This window comes from Acipenser ruthenus, chromosome 40 (assembly GCF_902713425.1).
Source record: "Acipenser ruthenus chromosome 40, fAciRut3.2 maternal haplotype, whole genome shotgun sequence".
Lineage (NCBI taxonomy): Eukaryota > Metazoa > Chordata > Actinopteri > Acipenseriformes > Acipenseridae > Acipenser > Acipenser ruthenus.
The window spans coordinates 10,524,954-10,545,295 of record NC_081228.1 but is presented as its reverse complement, the minus strand read 5'-3'; the positions used below and the strand labels follow the sequence as shown (position 1 = coordinate 10,545,295).

General features: G+C 37.3%; 1 long non-coding RNA gene across 1 annotated transcript; it reads left to right on the top strand.

The window, feature by feature from the left end:
- The first annotated feature begins 243 nt into the window (after positions 1-243).
- On the top strand, positions 244-16,251 carry LOC131708119 (uncharacterized). The gene is made up of 2 exons (XR_009311265.1): positions 244-361; positions 15,074-16,251. It is a non-coding gene; the product is annotated as an uncharacterized LOC131708119 (long non-coding RNA).
- Positions 16,252-20,342: the final 4,091 nt, after the last annotated feature.

The following is a 20,342-nucleotide window of genomic DNA, read 5'->3' as shown; positions in this document are numbered from 1 at the left end:
CTCTGCCACACTACTAACAAGCTAAATATGGTCATACACTCTATATAAGGACATGTCTGGTTACATATTAGATAAAATAGTTGAGTTAGCAGGTTTAATGCTTTTGGGGTTAACTCCAGAATATTAGGATGATTGATTAAAGTAGTTCTGGAAAACCAATTGAATTAATTCCAAAATATACATAGGATATCCTTAAAGTAGAACAATGGACCAAACTACAAACAAACATGTTGTGGCCAAGGTTACTGAGGGAAAAAAATACATTATGCTTACTTTAACTGTGTGATACTTTGAAAGGGAAAGACTTCTGTGAACACAACTCATCAGTGCAGCACAGCCAGACAGTAACAGCCACTACAAGGTAAAGTGTTTTAAAGATCGTTGTTTTTTTTTAAAAAAATGTCTGTGTTATTGATGGAGATTTATTGAATTAGAGAGTGTTGTTTTTGCACTTTTAGCATGGTCTTACTTTACCTTTCCTGTGGTTTCAACATGCTTTCACTGTGCTTTACTGTATGGTACCATGGGAATATCATGATATACCTAGGGTTCCGCGTTTTAGGTTATTATTTTCCAACTTTCTACCTCCCTTTAAACCTTAATTAATAGTTGTTAAGTTGTTAAACTGCAGACTTAAGGGCAGCAGTATGAAGTAGTGGTTAGGGCTCTGGACACTCAACCGGAGGGTCATGGGTTCAATCCCAGTTGGGGGACACTGCTGCTGTATCCTTGAGCATGGTACTTTACCTAGATTGCTCCAGTAAAAACCCAACTGTATAAATGGGTAATTGTATGTAAAAAAGTAATGTGATGTATTGTAACAATTGTAAGTCGCCCTGGATAAGGGCATCTGCTAAGAAATAAAATAAAAATATTGTTTAAATTAGCAGGAGAAAACAAAAGCACTAATAGGAACTAACGCAATGGAAGTTAATAAGCAGCCAGATTAGACAAGCAGCCAGAACGAAATGCAGGTTCAAATAGAATCAGGTGAGATCAATGTGCGTCGTTTGTTAACTCAGTCAAGATATATGAGGGTAAATAGAAGCAACATCCTTTAGTAATTAGAGTTTGATTAAGAAAGCGAGTTGGCTCAAAATGTGTTTTAAAGGGACATCACATGATGAAAAATTAGAACCGAAAAAGCAGAACACTAGATATACCATAATAGATGTTTCTAAGAAATGTTTACTAGAGTGCACTGCGGTTAACCATGCTCCAGTATAGTAAAGCACAGTGGTAACAGTGCAAAAACGCATTGATCAATTCACCATGGTAAATCTGAATAAGGGCAGCACTGGTGTCAATTCCATTTGTTCATTTTCCTTTTTAATCAATTCCAATTCTTACTCCAATCATTTTACAACAAAAGTTTTTTTGAACAGCAAACATATACTGTGTATACACGTTCATAATGAACTTGTCAGCTTTAACCTGATCACTTTAAACAGTAAAGACTGTGCTTTAAAGCAGAACAGGAACTGAGATGGATTAAAAGGGAATTTGGATTGGAAGTTAAATTTTAAAAAAATGAATTCAATCCAACTCTTTGGGCTGGTTTCACAGACCATGATTAGCACTACTACTCCTAGACTAGCCTGTGTAATCTAACATTAGGTAGTCCGAGATTAGTGCTAACCAGGGTCTGTTAAACCACTGGTAGATGTAATGCAGGTTAGATCAGACAGCATTTCATGTTTTAATTAGACAAAAAATGAAGTCTAGTCTTGAAGGTTTATTTCATACAATCAGTATGAATGTATTATTATTATCACTTTTAAAGAGTTATTAAAATTACTGTTAACTATCTCTCTGCACTCTAACAAGTAAAAGCTCTAGTAGGAACCTTTTAGAGTTTCTGGGCTTGCCACTGTGGAGGAATCCATTAGGATGCGTCGGAGAACCATTTACAGGGGTTCTATATTCTCTATTGCAGACTTTCTTTTTGTCATGTAAGCTCAGAAACACGTATTGAAAATTGCAGTTTGCAAAACAATATTATAAACCACAATTTACAAACTGACTTGATCTGAAGGGTTCTTAAATGAGCCCTGAGCAATATTGTATTAGACCAGTGGGGGGGGGGAAATGATCAGCAACAGATAAGGGTAGGATCCCTTGATATCTTTTTCTCAGTAAGAGTTCGTTTGGGAACCTCTCATTCCTTGCGTATGCATATTTTTTAATATTATCAAAAGAATGAGGGTGTATCTCGATCCATGTATTCACTTATTAATATATATATATATATATATATATATATATATATATATATATATATATATATATATATATATATATATATATATATGTTTAAAGAGTGACAGTAAGAGCTGACAAAGCCGGGAAATTGTCAAGTGAAACCTGAAGTGCACTCTTACTTCACTCGTGTTCTGACAAGGCTTTCCAGCACACACTGCTGATTTAAAAACCTTTAAAATCTGTATAAATGTGGAGTCTGTATATGCAATGATGTGGAATAATAATAATAATAATAATAATAATAATAATAATAATAATAATAATAATAATAATAATAAAAAAACATTGAAAGGAACTATACTTTACAAATACATTAGACAAATTCTTTCAAAAGTACTATACACATATATAATTGATTGGACTATTGTATATATATATATATATATATATATATATATATATATATATATATATATATACATTTTTTTATTATTATTTGGTTGGGACAACGTACAATTAAAAACATTCCTGATCAAACAAGCGATGCACTGCACACCCGATTTAGTCGAAGGTAATTTATATCGGTAGTCCCAAAACTATATAAAAATTACAAAACAGAAATAACAATAAAATACAACAAAGAAATCAAACAGTGAGGGGAACTAATAAAACGACAAAAAATACAATTAAGAATCCTAAAATAACAATAAAAAACAATTAAAAGTAAAAACAATAAAATACAATAAAACAAAAGGAGGGGGCTAGACATGATCACAAAGAGGTTCCTGTTTTAACCATTTATTTGGTTCTGTTAAAAAGCTATTGTATTCTGATATATTTTTCATAAAGTCTGGTAGCGTATTCCAGAACATGGCACCCTTAAATGTGCAAGCTGTTTGTGCAAATTTTGTGTCAAGACGCTATACAGTCTCCTCTTGTGCTTGAATGAGTGACTCTTACAGCTGTTATCGAGCAGGGCTGAATAAATTCCCTTAGGGGCAGAGGGGCCAGTTCATGTGGAGACTTAAAAATCAGGCATGCATTGGTCATGTTAAGCTTTGTATGTAATTAGAAACAAACCACACATTGACATACCAGGAAATACAGTGAGTTAGAACAACTGTTTATATCTTTCTTACAGCATTCAGGTGGTATAAATGTTAGTGACATAATGTTAGCTTTGGGCAAACAGTTACATCCAAAGTTTTTTTTTTTTTTTTTTTTTAAATCATGATGTGTATGATGTAAGTGCAATTTTTGAACATTACATAAATACCAGGGTAAACTCACTAATACATTTGGATCATCTGTATAGTTCCCTTATGACTCAAATCTATTTTAAAAAATCAGCTAGGGGTGGTGCACCGCAGTTCAGTCCAACGCACAATAGTATGGAAAATATCCCCTATTACATTTCACTCTCACCAGTAATACAGTGATAGCACAATCACATCAATATCTTTACGTCTCTCACTCTAGTTATCTGCTTTGTAAAAACACAGGCTTTATAAAACAATGCACTCATCCATATACATTGAATATCAGGCAGTAACCTGTTGTATTTGTACTCTGTTTACTGTCTGTGAGATAATGAAATGCCCTGGTTCAGATTAAAAAAAAACAAAACAAAGAAAATAATAAAACATGCGTTCAATCCAGCAATATGTAACGTGCGATTAAACAGGCTTAGTTCTAGTTAAACTTCAATAACAGTTTTGCTTTCAAATATCTAAACTCGCTGCACAGTGTATTTGTCTATAACTATTCAATCTAGCCTAATACCCTTTTGCAATAGCACAGTATTCAGATTTCACAGCATTCAGTTACACAAAAATACACACGAACATTCAAGTTAACATTAAGCATTTCAATAAGTCTCTTGTTTATTCACCATCCATAAACAGTAACAATATCTTCTTTCAATGCAAGGTTTCAAAATTCACAGAAAAATATCCTCTTAATTGAGAAATGTCCTGAAATACAAAAGCAAATATCTTCTTAATTTAAGTAATGTCCTGCAAACAAGTTATCCCCACAAAGTAACATAAAATATTCCAAAATTGAAAAAAATGAGTTGGCATATTTAAGTGTCTTGAGTCCTTGCGTATGCTGTGCGGGTGTGATGATTCAGAGATGGCTCAACCCTTGCGTGTGGAGTAGTGGTTAGGGCTCTGGACTCTAGACCGGAGGGTCGTGGGTTCAATCCCAGGTGGGGGACATTGCTCCAGTAAAAACCCAGCTGTTTAAATGGGTAATTGTATAAAAAATAATGTGTAAAAAATAATGTGATATCTTGTAACAATTGTAAGTCGCCCTGGATAAGGACGTCTGCTAAGAAATAATTAAATAAATATAATAAAGAAACTTCCTCTGGAGCAAGAAATATAGAAATATATACACACTGTATATATATATAAACTAAACCTTCTCAGGTAGTGTCGTTTAGATTCTGGCATGTCTTTAAATACCATCTTCTGTGACTTTTTTACTCTTTCACTAGCTTGCATAGGCTCTGCTGTGTCACAATAAAAAAAAAACCTTCCTTTTAGAAAGTAATCATTTAAATCCGAATGACTTCTCGACCTAACTCGGACGCTCAGTTAACTTTATGTTCAGTACTTAACACTACTGCATTTAAAAACTATACATTATGTACAAGTTTGATCCGAACAGCTCGGAGCGTAACATAACTCCATGTGTTCTTTCAGCACCATATCTTCTTCTCACTTTTTGACTACGTAGTACCCAAAACAATCCCATAACTCTTGCAGAACATGTTTAACTCATCTCTATATTCTGTGTTCTGCGTAGAATCTAGGCAACCAGCAAAAACAGTCACCAATATGCCTTATACCTAGAGACACACAAAATACAGAAATACAGTAAGGGCTCTGTCCCTTACACTCCCCCTTGCTAAAATCATACCATCGCCGGTATCGCAGACATCTCTGAAAGGGAAAGAAAACAGAACATTGCAACATTAACATAACATCATTTACATTTTACAGTTGTACTTTTCATTGCCATTTTTTCTTTTTAGTTTCATCATACACAGTTATTATTATTTATTTCTTAGCAGACACCCTTATCCAGGGTGACTTACAATTGTTACAAGATATCACATTATTTTTACATACAATTACATAATTTTTTTACACATTATTTATACATACAATAACCCATTTATAGAGTTGGGTTTTTTACTGGAGCAATCTAGGTAAAGTACCTTGCTCAAGGGTACAGCAGCAGTGTCCCCCACCGGGGATTGAACCCACGACACTCCGGTCAAGAGTCCAGAGCCCTAACAACTACTCCACAATGCTTCCCTTCTACTTAGTTCTACTTAGTTACAAAGTTTTCACGAAATCTAATAAACAATGTACTCCTATTGGGTGTCTGAACATCTCAATTCTGGAACTGAGCTTTCATCAATAAAGTGTAACTCAGTGAATGTGTCAGAACTAACATCTAGATGTTCCCTACAAACATTGTCTGTAGATAAGCTACTCTCAGTATTAGTGGAATCAGTTTCTATAGCTGGTGCTTCCACTATCCATACTGTATCACTATCAGCAACTTCTGATTCATCAAATCCTTGTTTGTCATGACTGGGACTAATGTCTGACCTATCTTTGGGTGGATAACATTTGCTTGGACCAAAACTACATGGTTTCAGCTGCTCTTTACATACTACTTTAGTTGGACTGCCCTTTTCTGGTTGCACAGTATATACTGGAAGATCTGGGCTATTCTGTTTTACAACAAGGTAAGGGTGAGATCCCTCTTTGTCTTGTATTTTGTTAAGACTTCGAGGCTTGTGGTTCTGTAACAACATACAGTCATCAGGTCTGATCAAAGCACCAGCACAGTCTTGTAGCTCTGGGCAGCATCTGGAGCAGTGACTTGAGCTACTTCACAGGCCATTTTCAATTTTTCATGATGGTTCCTGACCCAATCATCTAAACTGTTTGCCTCCTCGTCTGCTTGGTTCCCTTCACTGAATACATCCAACGGTAACTTAGCTCTCTCAAACATTAGATAGAATGGTAAATATCCTGTTGAAGAGTACACTTGGCTGTTGTATGCCAAAACTATTTCTGGTAAACATTCTTTCCAGTTTCTCTTCTTTCTTGGCGGTAATGTTCTCAACATCTCGTGCATAGTGCAACTGAACCTTTTGCATTGAGCGTTCCCCTGAGAGTGGTATGGGGTGGTTCGACTTTTGGAAATTCCATACAGAGTTCCATTATGACACTTGACTCAAAACATCTGCCTTGATCTGAATGCAGACTCGCCGGAAATCCATAGTAAACAAACCAGTGCTTAAAAAGTGCGTGGGCAGTGGTACTGGCAGTTTGATTCTTCATTGGCAGAGCAATAGTAAATCTTGTGAACATATCGGTCAAAACCAGCATGTTTTCATACCCGTCACTTGTTTTCTCTAGCAGCATATAGTCCATTGCTAAAACGTCTAGTGGAGCAGTCACGTTAGAACAGGTGAGTGGTGGCAGAGTATGTGGAAATGCAACTCTAGCAAGAACGCATCTTTTACACTTCTTAAACCAAGCCAGGACATCTTGACTCATCGTAGGACAATAATAGTTGCAACGTAGGGCTTCCAAAGTGCTCCTCTCCCCTGAATGCCCTTGTGACAGAAATATAATGAATCTTGGTGGTAAATCTCCCTCCCGACCTGTGAGGGCACTAAGCAGCGAGGACAGAGTTCTTTTCACGGGCTGGACTGACCGGGTTGGGGAATCAGCCAGTCTGGAAGAAGGCGAGACTCTACTGCAAGAACGTATTGACCCGGAAGGTAAATAATGTAGCCGCCACTGATTGTAAAGGCAGCTGCATTCGTTTGCCAAGGGGTCATGCGTGACAGCATATAAGGGGGATGGAGACTCGTAATCAGGTCCTTCGCTTGGTTTTTATTGAGAGACTGGATGGACCGTGTGAGACACAGAGAAAGCTTACGGGAAAATATTCGCGAGTGTTTTGTTTGTTTGTTCGTGTCTGTTTAGTAACTACCTGTGTTTTTGTTATATATAGCACTAGACAGCTAACACATTCCGTATCACCAGAGACCAGAGCAAACCCGGAACAGCACTGCACTCATATCACTTTTAACTGTATTTAACCCAAACCCACTTAACCCAAACGAAGGGAAAGAACAGCGTTACCCTGGCCCCTATATGTAATCCCGCATGATATCTAGGTAAACGGTTGCAGCTGCCTTATTACTTGCAGCTGCCCCTCGTTTACCTGTCAAATCAATATGGTCTTACAACAGAGTCTCGCTTCCTTCCAGGCTGACCCACTTCCCGGCCCTGGAAATGAACTGTCAGGACAGCCCTTCCAGATACTTCTCCTCCCGTTCTTTAGCGCCCTCACAGGTCAGGAGGAAGATTTATCACCAGAACTCATTGTATTTCTGTCACAGTGTCTCAGTTGCACAGACAGACAATGAGCTAATTAATTCATTAGTAAGTAAATTAAGTATGTTTATTTATTTATATAGCACCTTTCAAAAGTGAGTGTTAGTTTATTCCACAACCTGGGAGCACTGTAACTGGAAACTCTTTCTTCTTTCCTTTTCGTCTTAATCTTGGGAGGGACAGAAGACCAGAATCAGCCGACCTTAAGCATGTCTCGGTACATACAGGGACGAGAGCTCTTTAGATAATCAGGTGCCAGGTCATGAACTATAAAGCAGGATTTTCTAGTCAACTCTAAATCGTACTGGAAGCCAGTGTAGAGAAGCCAGCACAGGAGTTATGTGGTGACTTTTCTTTCTTTTACTGATAACCCGCGCTGCTGCATTGTAACAAGCAGTAAACGTGAAAAGGCATGGTCTGGTCACCCAGCACAAAGAGAATTAGCTTCTCAGAATCCAGCAATGAAAGACAAGACCCTTTTTGGTGACATTACGGACATGAGCCTCAAAATAATAATGTGAATCCCACATTTCTGGCCTTTGATTTTGGGTTTGAAGGTAAATTACTCAACTTTGTTTTTAGAGAACTGACAAATTCCAGTTTTTGCTGAGAAACCAAAATCAGAACTTATTTTAAGAACATAAGAACATAAGAAAGTTTATAATGGGCAGCAGTGTGGTGTAGTGGTTAGGGCTCTGGACTCTTGACCGGAGGGTTGTGGGTTCAATTCCCACTGGAGGACACTGCTGTTGTACCCTTGAGCAAGGTACTTTACCTAGATTGCTCCAGTAAAAAAAAAAACCAACTGTATAAATGGGTAATTGTATGTAAAAATAATGTGATATCTGTATAATGTGAAATAATGTATAATGTGATATCTTGTAACAATTGTAAGTCGCCCTGGATAAGGACGTCTGCTAAGAAATAAATAATAATAATAATAATAATAATAATATAAATGAGAGGAAGCCATTCAGCCCATCTTGCTTGTTTGGTTGTTAGTAGCTTATTGATCCCAGAATCTCATCAAGCAGCTTCTTGAAGGATCCCAGGGTGTCAGCTTCAACAACATTACTGGGGAGTTGGTTCCAGACCCTCACAATTCTCTGTGTAAAGAAGTGCCTCCTATTTTCTGTTCTGAATGCCCCTTTATCTAATCTCCATTCTTACTAATGCATTGTAAAGTTTTAATATTACTTCCCTTGATTTCAATTCAACACTTCTCACAATATATCCGAGCATCTTGTTGGCCTTTTTTATAGCTTCCCCACATTGTCTAGATGAAGACATTTCTGAGTCAACATAAACTCCTAGGTCTTTTCCATAGATTCCTTCTTCAATTTCAGTACCTCCCATATGATATTTATAATGCACATTTTTATTGCCTGCGTGCAGTACCTTACACTTTTCTCTATTAAATGTCATTTGCCATGTGTCTGCCCAGTTCTGAATGCTGTCAGACCTTTGCTGCTGCAACAGCGTTTGCCACTCCTCCTATGTTTGTGTTGTCTTCAAATTTAACAAATTTGTTTACTATACCAGAATCTAAATCATTAATGTAGATTAGGAATAGCAGAGGACCTAATACTGATCTCTGGGGTACTCTACTGGTTACCTCGCTCTATTTTGAGGTTTCTCCTCTAATCAGTACTTTCTGTTTTCTACATGTTAACCACTCCCTAATCCTTTTCATTTCTTTGACTACTATTGGGAGGATCTCATCCAGCCCAGGGGATTTGTTTATTTTAAGAGCCCCTAGTCCCTTTAACACTTCTGCCTCTGTTATGCTAAAGTTATTTAAAACTGGATAGGAATAAGTCGACATGTGGGGCATGTTGTCCGTGTCCCCCTTTGTAAAAAGCTGTGAAAAGTAATCATTTAATATATTTGCTTTTTTTTCTTTGTCTATGATTTTGCCATTTGTGTCTCTTTGACATTTAACCTCCTCTTTGAATTTTCTCTCTCTGTTATAATATTGGAAAAACGTTTTGGAATTGGTTTTAGCCCCCTTAGCAATGTTCATTTCTGTCTCTCTCTTGGCCTTTCTAAATTCCTTTTTGACTTGTGTTTGCAGTTCCAAGTACTCTTTCTGTGTACTTTGTTTCTGGTCCCTTTTAAACGCTCTGTAAAATGCCTTTTTTCACTGATTTTTTTTTTTTTTTTAATTGATCTATTAAACCATTTTGGCCATTTTGTTTTAGATTTAGATTTGTCTACTTTTGGGATGTAATTGTTTTGCACCTCTAATACTACATTTTTTAAAAACAGCCATCCTTTTTCTGTGGATGTTTTCTCTATTTTACTCCAATCTACTTCTGTTAGTCTCTGTTTCATACCTTCATAGTTTGCTTTTCTAAAATTGTAAACCTTAGCTTTAGTCATTACTTTTTGGGTTTTAAAAATCACGTCAAATGAGACCATGTTGTGGTCTAAATTTGCTAATGGCTCTCTGACCTCTGTTTTAGTTGTTCTGTCTTCGTTATTTGAAAAGACTAAATCAAGGCATGCTTCCCCTCTAGTCGGTGCCTTGACAAATTGCATAGGAAGCAGTCATTTGTCATTTCCACCATTTCAATTTCGTCCAGCTTGCAACAATCACAGCAGAACCAAACCCCACCATGTTTCTTTATTAAAATGAATGCAGGGGATGCCCATGGACTGTAACTCTCCTTTAAAATGCCTTGTGCTACCAGATCCTATACATGTTTCTTGAATTGTGTAACACGTCTCTATATTCTGTGTTCTGCATAGAATCTAGGCAACCAGTAAAAACAGTCACCACTATGCCTAATACCTAGAGACACACATAATACAGAAATACAGTAAGGGCTCTGTTCCCTACAATAATTTTAGTCGTGTACTGCTGGACATATTTAAAACAAGGTTTTTGAAGCATACCATTTCAAATCTGCGTTTTCAACCATAACAATCTTTTTTTCAATATTGTATCAACATCATTATATTATTTTCCATTGTAATTGTTTTAGATTAACAAAGTTAACATGAAAAGCAGTAAATAATAGAAGACAAGCTTACCATGAAACATTTTATTTTTACTGACTATATCTTTCTTAGGTCTTCCTACAAAAACAGCGGCCAGACCCACAGCTGCATCAGCTTGGGATTCGGATGCCACAGCCCTCCTTGTGCTTGGGATAGCAGATCTGCTCGCAGAGGGATTTCCCTCGAGCGACCGTATATACAGTACCTTGTTTTGTCTGCATGTCTTAAGCATTAGCATTTATTGTAACATTTATTTATTTAACACATACAATTATGTTTATTTAAAAAAAAGGTTTTAGGTTTAGGGTTGTAGTTTTTAAATTAGGATAGGGTGAAGAAAATTAACCACAAATAGCCAGACGAAAGTTTTTTTTAGAAAGGAATTGTGTCGTACATTCAGCTTGGGAATTTAAAAAAAAATCTCTCATGTTGTTTGCACACAATACATTAACATAAATGCCATATTTTTTGTAAACGTGACAATTGTATTCCTTGCAGTAATATATAGTATTACTGAGGGATAAGAGTTGAACCTAAAAAAGGGACCCTGTCAAATCCTATGTAGATAGGACAAATACCGAAATGAAAAACATATGCCTATGTAGATATGACTGATCGTTCCCTTTCAAGTCAAAGACGACCACCAACATACTTATGGGATATCCCCTGCCCTAGAGGTAGGTATACTGAGCTCTCTATATCAGAGCTGCCGAAAGCCTCTTCCTGTGATGACGCACTCGGTCCCACCCACCTACGTGAGTGACGGTTTTATACCCTCGGTAGATGGGACCGAGTGCGTCATCACAGGAAGGGGCCTTCGGCAGCTCTGATATAGAGAGCTCAGTATACCTACCTCTAGGGCAGGGGATATCCCATAAGTATGTTGGTGGTCGTCTTCTTTTTCAGGGAACCAGGGTTACGGTAGGTAACCTAACGTTATATGTCTGACATGGTTGTTGCACTACAGGAATGTTCCATTTTTAAAAGCATGCTGATATACAGTAGCCTACATATACTGTATGATCTCTCTTTCTTACAATAGCTATCTTGGTTGGTATTGAACTGCAGGTATTTACCATGGTTTAGCAAAGACGTTAACTCTTTAGTTTTTAACTAATTCATGTATTGTTTCTTCCCAAACTTGTAATTATGCATGCATGATGATGACCAGTATCCTGCTCGTTTTCTGTGCTAATCATACAAAGTACTGTATGTAAAAATAAATTAAACAACAAAGCGCATAATACATAATAATAATAATACTGTATTAGCAATGTTTTTCAAGTACATCGTGTGATTGATGTACACCGTGGCCTAGTTAGTAATCGCAGTATGGAGCTCAATTTTTTCCATGACTGAATCTTATGCTTTAACTTTTGGAAAATCGCTTGCATACCTGTCCAGTAGTGCTTCCCAAAACAAGAACAACTCCAGAAATGTGAAATAATGTTAAATATGCAACACATTTTGCTAGTTAACATTTGTTACACAAACAGAAATACACATAAATATCACAGGCTACTTACAAATTTAATTTTAAATGACGTATTTGTTGCTAATATATATTACAGCGATATTCACATTCCCTTATTTAGCGTCATACTGTCGAAGACATCCTATCTGCTCATTTATATAAATTATACTTACAAATTTCATTTTTAATTATTTATTGTTTGTTAATATATCCAATCAACTTATTTCCCAGCCTAAGCTCGTAGACACTAAAATCAATGGAACCTCCCCTTTAAATTCTACAGCTTGATCAACTTATTTCACGATCTACTTATTTTCTAGGACACCGGAAATAAATGCTGTAGGCTGAGGTCCTGCCCTGAGTTTCAGGGCATGTACACTCTTTTTTTCACCCAGAATAGGGAAAGGCACTGCTTTGTTTATACAAGCTGTGGGTAAACGTAATGCAAAGACCAAACGGCAGGCAAAAAAATAAGGTCTGGCTGTAATACAAAGACATACTGTCAGACATGTGGTTCGGAATTACAAGCATGTTACCATTTTCATATTTTTCTCAGTAACCCAGATGAGGAGTTGTTTTTCTATCCCTCATGGCCTTTTTATATCTATTTCACATAAGAACATAAGTTTCCAAACGAGAGGAGGCCATTCAGCCCATCTTGCTCGTTTGGTTGTTAGTAGCTTATTGATTCCAGAATCTCATCAAGCAGAGGTTTTGCACAATAAGCAGAAAAAGCACCTAACTTCTGTACCCTTATTGTTAGTGTATTATATGCCTAATATAAAAATAAAGTTGAACTAGGCTACATATTGTGACGACCACAGGTTCCTGTAGGCGAGGTGATCAAACCCTTCACCTTCCGCACTGAAACACAGCACTGATACTCAGACCCCGTGCACGTTACAATATATAACACATATAAAACACGTAAGAGTTATATTATTTTGTTAATCAGTATTATAGATGTTATTCCATTTAATTATTTATAAAAGTATAAAAGATTAACATATGATTAGTACGTAGTAAAATCATTAAATATTCCTCGTATTTATCGGTTATTTTCAACTTGAAAGGGAACTGTTTTGTATTTTATTTTTTCTAATAATTATATCTGAGCACAGGTGGAAACAATTATATTCTGAGGAATTGCTTAAAATTGCGATGCATAAAGGCATACTGGTAATACTGTTGTGGGAAGCAAATCTACAATAGGAAAAAGATGTGCACTTTAACCACGCTCCCTAAACCCTGCAGCTAGAAGACATGTCTGTGAACTTGAAAAGTTTTTTTCTTCCAAACATTTTGTGATATAGATGTGTAAAGGTTACATCAATTGAAATGTGGGTCTTGGCGTGGAAAAATTAAATTGCGCTTGTTTCTTTGTTTACATTGAGATTCCCGAGTTTACTGTTTAGTTTTATAAACGGTATGGAAAGTAAAATTAACAAAATGAAATAAGGAATGTGCATGCATTGATATAATGTGCAAGTATTGTATAATAAAATGACTATGACTAGTACAAATATTGGTTTGTACCAAGACTTTATAATGCAGTCTATATTAAAAATGGTGTTAATGCTTTTCCCCCACAGATTAATAAAAACTCCCTAAGTTTCTACAATCTCCTATGTCGTGTGTATGTAACATAGTATGTATGGTAAGCTGCTGTGTATGTCACACGTTAATCAGTTTTGGTAAACACTGGTATTTACACAACAGCAGCACATGATATACTGATAGTATTAGCAGTGTGGAGTAGTGGTTAGGGCTTTGGACTCTTGACCGGAGGGTCGTGGGTTCAATCCCAGGTGGGGGGGGGGCACTGCTGCTGCTGTATCCTTGAGCAAGGTACTTTACCTAGATTGCTCCAATAAAAAAAACCCATCTGTATAAATGGGTAATTGTATGTAAAAATAATGTGATATCTTGTAACAATTGTAAGTCTCCCTGGATAAGGGTGTCTGCTAAGAAATAAATAATAATAATAATAATACCATAGTAACAGAACATGGTAAATGATAATCATGGTAAACTGGTATTTATACCTTGGTAGATAGTGAACATGGTACATGGTGGTATTGATACCATGGTAAAGGTGAACATGATAAACTGTGGCATTTATACCATATTCTAACTGTGAAAATCCCATGGTATATATACTCTGTTTTTACCATGGTAAACTTGCATAAATGTAGAGCCTTTACTTTTTAGAGTGTATTAAACTTCTAATTAAAAACGCGCTTCCTGCACTAAATGAAATGTGTAACAGTGATCAGCATTGACAATAATCAGAAGTAATACTAATAATAATAAAAACATCGATTACAATCCTGCAGACTGCAGTTTTTACTGCCGCTGTGCGTTGCTCAGCTGTGAAGGTGTGTATAATCAGCCGAGCCCATCAACGAACTGATGCGGTGGGAATGCTGGGAGGTCTCTGTGTCTGTGTGCAGGCACCGGGCGAGTTTCACAACTTCCATGGAACTCTTGGATTTTGGCTTAAAAATGTCAATGCCAAGTTACCAGTCCCATACCTGCAATTTTTAACCTTGGTTGTTTAAATTCTAACAAGTTTTTACACTTGTCTTTATTTTTTTCTAAAATACTGCCACAACTTCCAAACTCACCAATGATACATAAAGAAGGGATATTATCTACAATAACAAACAAAAAAAGCTCAGCACTACTTATGAGATCATTTAAAAAGAAACCAAAAAATATATTTACAGGCGGTTCTGGTGCATTTTGGTGATTGCCTTCATTCTTACACTTTACAAGGCCGCAGAAAAGACATGCTTAAGATGGCCGCTCACGCAGAGCAGATTTTGTGCAGCACAAGTCATGTGACCTTTCCTGGAAATAGACCCTATAATATTCCACACAAATGGTTCAGCATGATAGGTTATTACTGCTGTGTCCCTTTCATGATCCCATTTGTATTTTTGTCTTTTTATTCCAGATCCTCCTTGTTCTACATTTTGTGTCACACTAGACCGTGAGATATATAAATATATAATATGGGGAATTCAAGCACTCACGTGGCCAACGCGACCGGGAAGCCTCTTCGGGTTTACTATGAAGTGGAGAGCATGAAACTGGAGGACATAGTGGTGAATGTCAGCGGATCATCAGGCGGGACACTGGGTCCTGCCCCGACAGCGACCGCGAACGTCTCCAGCACCACGAATATGGTCTTCAAACCGGACTCCCGGATACGATACATACGCCTGCCGGTCGACGAGACCTGTAAATTCTCTGGAGAAGGCAAGCTTTACGCCTCTGTCTTTGTGGAAGACAAACAAAAGCGTGCGTCCTGCAATAAAATCATCTGTAAGAATTACAAAATCCCCAGGAATAGGTCTTTTATTGTGACGGCCAACCATAACATCAAGTTCACCAAGAAGAAAAGTGAAGACCGCTGGATCGATGAAGATGGCATCAACCATAAACCCCAAACAGCTTCCAATATTGTAGAAACTGTTGGGTGCTGTTTCAAATAAATACTAAATACTTAAGGCTTGAAGTTTTCAGTGTTTGTCATTCTTCACCTCCCTTTAAACCTTAATCAATAGTTGTTAAGCCTTAACTGCATATTAGATAACATTGTTTAAATTAACTAACTAAAACAGTGGAAGTTAAAAAGCTGAATTCGGCGGTGACTAGACTGAAGCCAGAACGAAATGCAGATTCGGAATCAGGTGAGAACAATTCATGTTGTTCAACTCAATTAAGATATATATGAGAGTAAAAAAAACACTCCTTGCTTTGGTAATAAGAGTTTGATTATAAAGCGTGCTGGCTCAAAATATGTTTGCTTACGATTGTAAGTCGCCCTGGATAAGGGCGTCTGCTAAGAAATAAAAAATAAAAAATAAAAAAAAAATAATAATAATGTTTAAAAAGACTCTCGGGGTGATCAAAAATAAAACTCCAAAACTTCAAGCCATAAAAATACTCACAGTTCACTGAACATTGGAACGTTTTTTTTTCCTTATATAGCAGACACGATCCTGCTGCTACGATATTTTTCTCTGCGCTGCTTCATAAACCACACGAGTGCTAACGAGTGTTGATTCAGTCTCTGTTTATTGTGCCTGTTTAACAGAAAATAAAAAGAATACCAGCACATGCAGATCACTCCAGACGTTCTCTCCCTATATAACAACAACCATTAGAAGTGCGCAACACTACACTCTCAATAGTACTACACAAGTTATCAAAAAAATAATAGTTTTAACACGATTTGATGAGCGAGTTATTATTAACACATCATGAATACATGTTGCAACAGTTTTCTCCAAGTACAAATGTATTTTAAATAAAGATTCTAGTCTATAAAAGAGAGAGAACATGAAACATGACCTACCCTCGGCATTAAAACAGGGCGACTGAGGGATTACTGGGTAATGCTTACATGTGCTTGGTCTTGAAGTCGTATTCCCTATTAATGACCTCCGACTACAATTAAAGGAAACGAACATTTTGAAACAAAACAGCAAATTAACATGAAACTTTGGTGAAATTCAAAAAATAAAATAACAAATTACACTTGTTACACTTACACAGTGTAACACTTAAAACTGTAAAGTAAAGGTTGCTGCTGTTTCTGCGTTTCCAGGCACAATGTTTCCTGGTGTATGCTCTCTGCTGTTTCTGCGTTTCCAGGCACAATGTTTCCTGGTGTATGCTCTCTGCTGTTTCTGCGTTTCCAGGCACAATGTTTCCTGGTGTATGCTCTCTGCTGTTTCTGTGTTTCCAGGCACAATGTTTCCTGGTGTATGCTCTCTGCTGTTTCTGTGTTTCCAGGCACAATGTTTCCTGGTGTATGCTCTCTGCTGTTTCTGCGTTTCCAGGCACAATGTTTCCTGGTGTATGCTCTCTGCTGTTTCTGCGTTTCCAGGCACAATGTTTCCTGGTGTATGCTCTCTGCTGTTTCTGTGTTTCCAGGCACAATGTTTCCTGGTGTATGCTCTCTGCTGTTTCTGTGTTTCCAGGCACAATGTTTCCTGGTGTATGCTCTCTGCTGTTTCTGCGTTTCCAGGCACAATGTTTCCTGGTGTATGCTCTCTGCTGTTTCTGTGTTTCCAGGCACAATGTTTCCTGGTGTATGCTCTCTGCTGTTTCTGCGTTTCCTGGCACAATGTTTCCTGGTGTATGCTCACTGCTGTTTCTGTGTTTCTCAAAACAAGGAAACATGTTACACTGGAGTAGACCTGAGTTCTACATTGGGACACATTTTCAGGAAACATTTTGGCCAATCAGCAGCAAGCGGTCATCAGTCATGTGACTTTGCAATGTTTACTTTTTCGGTAGATGCTACATCTAAACATTTTATTGACAGTTTTATTGGCACCATTATAGTGCAATTAGATGCAGTCAACCCTCTTTATACTGCCTGGTAAGGGCCAGGGACAAAATTGGCAATAAAGCGATTGTGGCGTTATAGTGAGGGTTAGAATAAAATCTGCTCAATCATGCCTTAACTAGGGGGCTCCCGAGTGACGCATCCAGCAGAGGTGCTTCATCGGATGTGCAGGGTGTGCCCTATAGCCTGGAGATCGCTGGTTGGAATCCAGGCTATGCCATCACGGTGCGCAATTGGCCGAGCGCCGCCCAGGTTGGGAGGGCTTAGGTCGGCAGGGTAATCCTTGTCTCACTGCGCACCAGCGACTCCTGTGGTGGCCGGGCGCGTGCGAGTTGGCCGCAAGTTGCAGGCCGAACTGTGCTTCCTCCGATGCGACTGGTCCGGTAGGCTTCGCAGTCGTCTTGCAGTGTGAAAAGAGGAGGACGTTTTGGAGGACGCGCATGCTTGTCTTATTCTCTCCCGAGTCAATACGGGAGTTGCAGCGCGGAGACAAGGTCTTAAAAACAATTGGATATTTCAAATTGGGAGAAAAAAATGGGGTCAAAACAATTGGCGATTCCAAATTAAAAAAATAAAAATCATGCCTTAAATAGCGTAGATTCAGTATTTTAAGTACAGTAGTTCAAACTGCAGTCCTGGACAGCAATAACACTATAATGTGAAGTAATGTATAATGTGATATCTTGTAACAATTGTAAGTCACCCTGGATAAGGACGTCTGCTAAGAAATAAATAAATAAATAAATAAATTAATTAATTAATTAATTAATAATAATAATAATAATAATAATAATAATAATAATAATAATAATAATAATAACAACTAGATTATTGCCAGCTCAGGGGTCGAATGAGCGTGTCCCACGGGCAATTCTACGCTGGGTTAGGGGGACGAATCCCAGGACGCGGAGGGTAGGAGGTTAGCTGTCAGCCAGGGTTCGAGCTAGTGATACGCTATTAGAGCAGGGCACTTTTGCTGTAGAATACTTAAGGGAAATAAACGTTATTAAATAAAAACTAATGTGGTCCCATTATTCCCTGGATGACCAGGACGCTTCAATATGTACTGTTTTTTTTTTTTGTTTTACTACATAGACTTAATGTACGGAAATATATTAAATGATTACTTTTCACAGGTTTTCACAAAGGAGGACACAGACAACATGCCCCATATGTCGACCTGTTCCTATCCAATTTTAACTAACTTTAGCATAACAGAGGCAGAAGTGTTAAAGGGACTAGGAGCTCTTAAAATAAACAAATCCCCTGGGCTGGATGAGATCCTCCCAATAGTACTCACAGAAATGAAAGAAGTTATTTACAAACAGCTAACCAAGATCATGCAACAGTCTCTTGACACAGGGGTTGTACCGACAGACTGGAAAATAGCAAACGTAATACCGATCCACAAAAAGGGAGACAAAACCGAACCAGGTAACTACAGACCAATAAGCCTGACTTCTATTATATGTAAACTTATGGAAACTATAATAAGATCCAAAATGGAAAATTACCTATATGGTAACAATATCCTGGGAGACAGTCAGCATGGTTTTAGGAAAGGGAGATCGTGTCTAACTAATCTACTTGACTTTTTTGAGGATGCAACATTGACAATGGATAATTGCAAAGCATATGACATGGTTTATTTAGATTTCCAGAAAGCTTTTGAGAAAGTCCCGCATAAAAGATTCATTCTCAAACTGAACGCAGTAGGGATTCAAGGAAATGCATGCGCATGGATTAGGGAGTGGTTAACATGTAGAAAAAAGAAACAAGGACCAGGGGTCACAAATGGAGATTAGATAAAGGGGCATTCAGAACAGAAAATAGGAGGCACTTTTTTACACAGAGAATTGTGAGGGTCTGGAACCATCTCCCCAGTAATGTTGTTGAAACTGAAACCCTGGGATCCTTCAAGAAGTTGCTTGATGAGACTCTGGGATCAATAAGCTACTAACAACCAAACGAGCAAGATGAGCTGAATGGCCTCCTCTCGTTTGTAAATGTTCTTATGTTCTTTCTTATGTTCTTAACTATGGAAGCGTCCTAGTGCCAGTGAAAAAATCTCCTAGCTACGAGATCTCATGAGCGCACGACAAACCAGATAGTTTATCTCATCAAAACCAGATAGTTACCAGATAGTTACTGAAAAAAAATACTAACTCATGCACACAAGATTAGTATTTATTTATTTATTTTCACCATGTTTAGGGGTTCTGTATTAATGCAAACTCTGAAAAAAGTATACATTATACTTACTCGTCCCTTAAGCTAAGATACAGTATTTTAAGTACAGTAGTTTGAGAAAAAACATATATACTGTACTTATGTACTTCTTTTTTTTAAACTGTTCTCTTTAAAACATTGATTGCTGTATGTCTTCAGGATTACAGTCATCAATATTTAACATGTAAGAGTTTAACATGAGCAATGCTTTTGCTTTCTTGTTTTGAGAAGAAACAATTCGAATATATTCGAGTGAAATAAGCACCATTACCAGACTACAGATTCCAGGGACACAGGGGCCACCTGACCTGCACCCTGAAGCAGAGTTCCTATCAAGTTGAAAAAAAAGAATGGAAAGCAATTCATTAAATGAACTATTGTACAAACAAACAACAGAAGAAATACAGAGAACACCAATAAAGATAAATAATAAAGCAACACACCTCAGGAGAAATAAGCCTAAATACTATTCTATAATAGAACTATACAAAGAAATAAAGAAAACAGGACACCAAGGTAATTAATTAATTCTGAGGTAATTAATAATTATTTTCAATCAAGGCCGCAGCACAAGCAACACAATCACAGTCCTAACCAATAAGTGATTCAAAGTAATTTTGTAAAGTAGTAATAG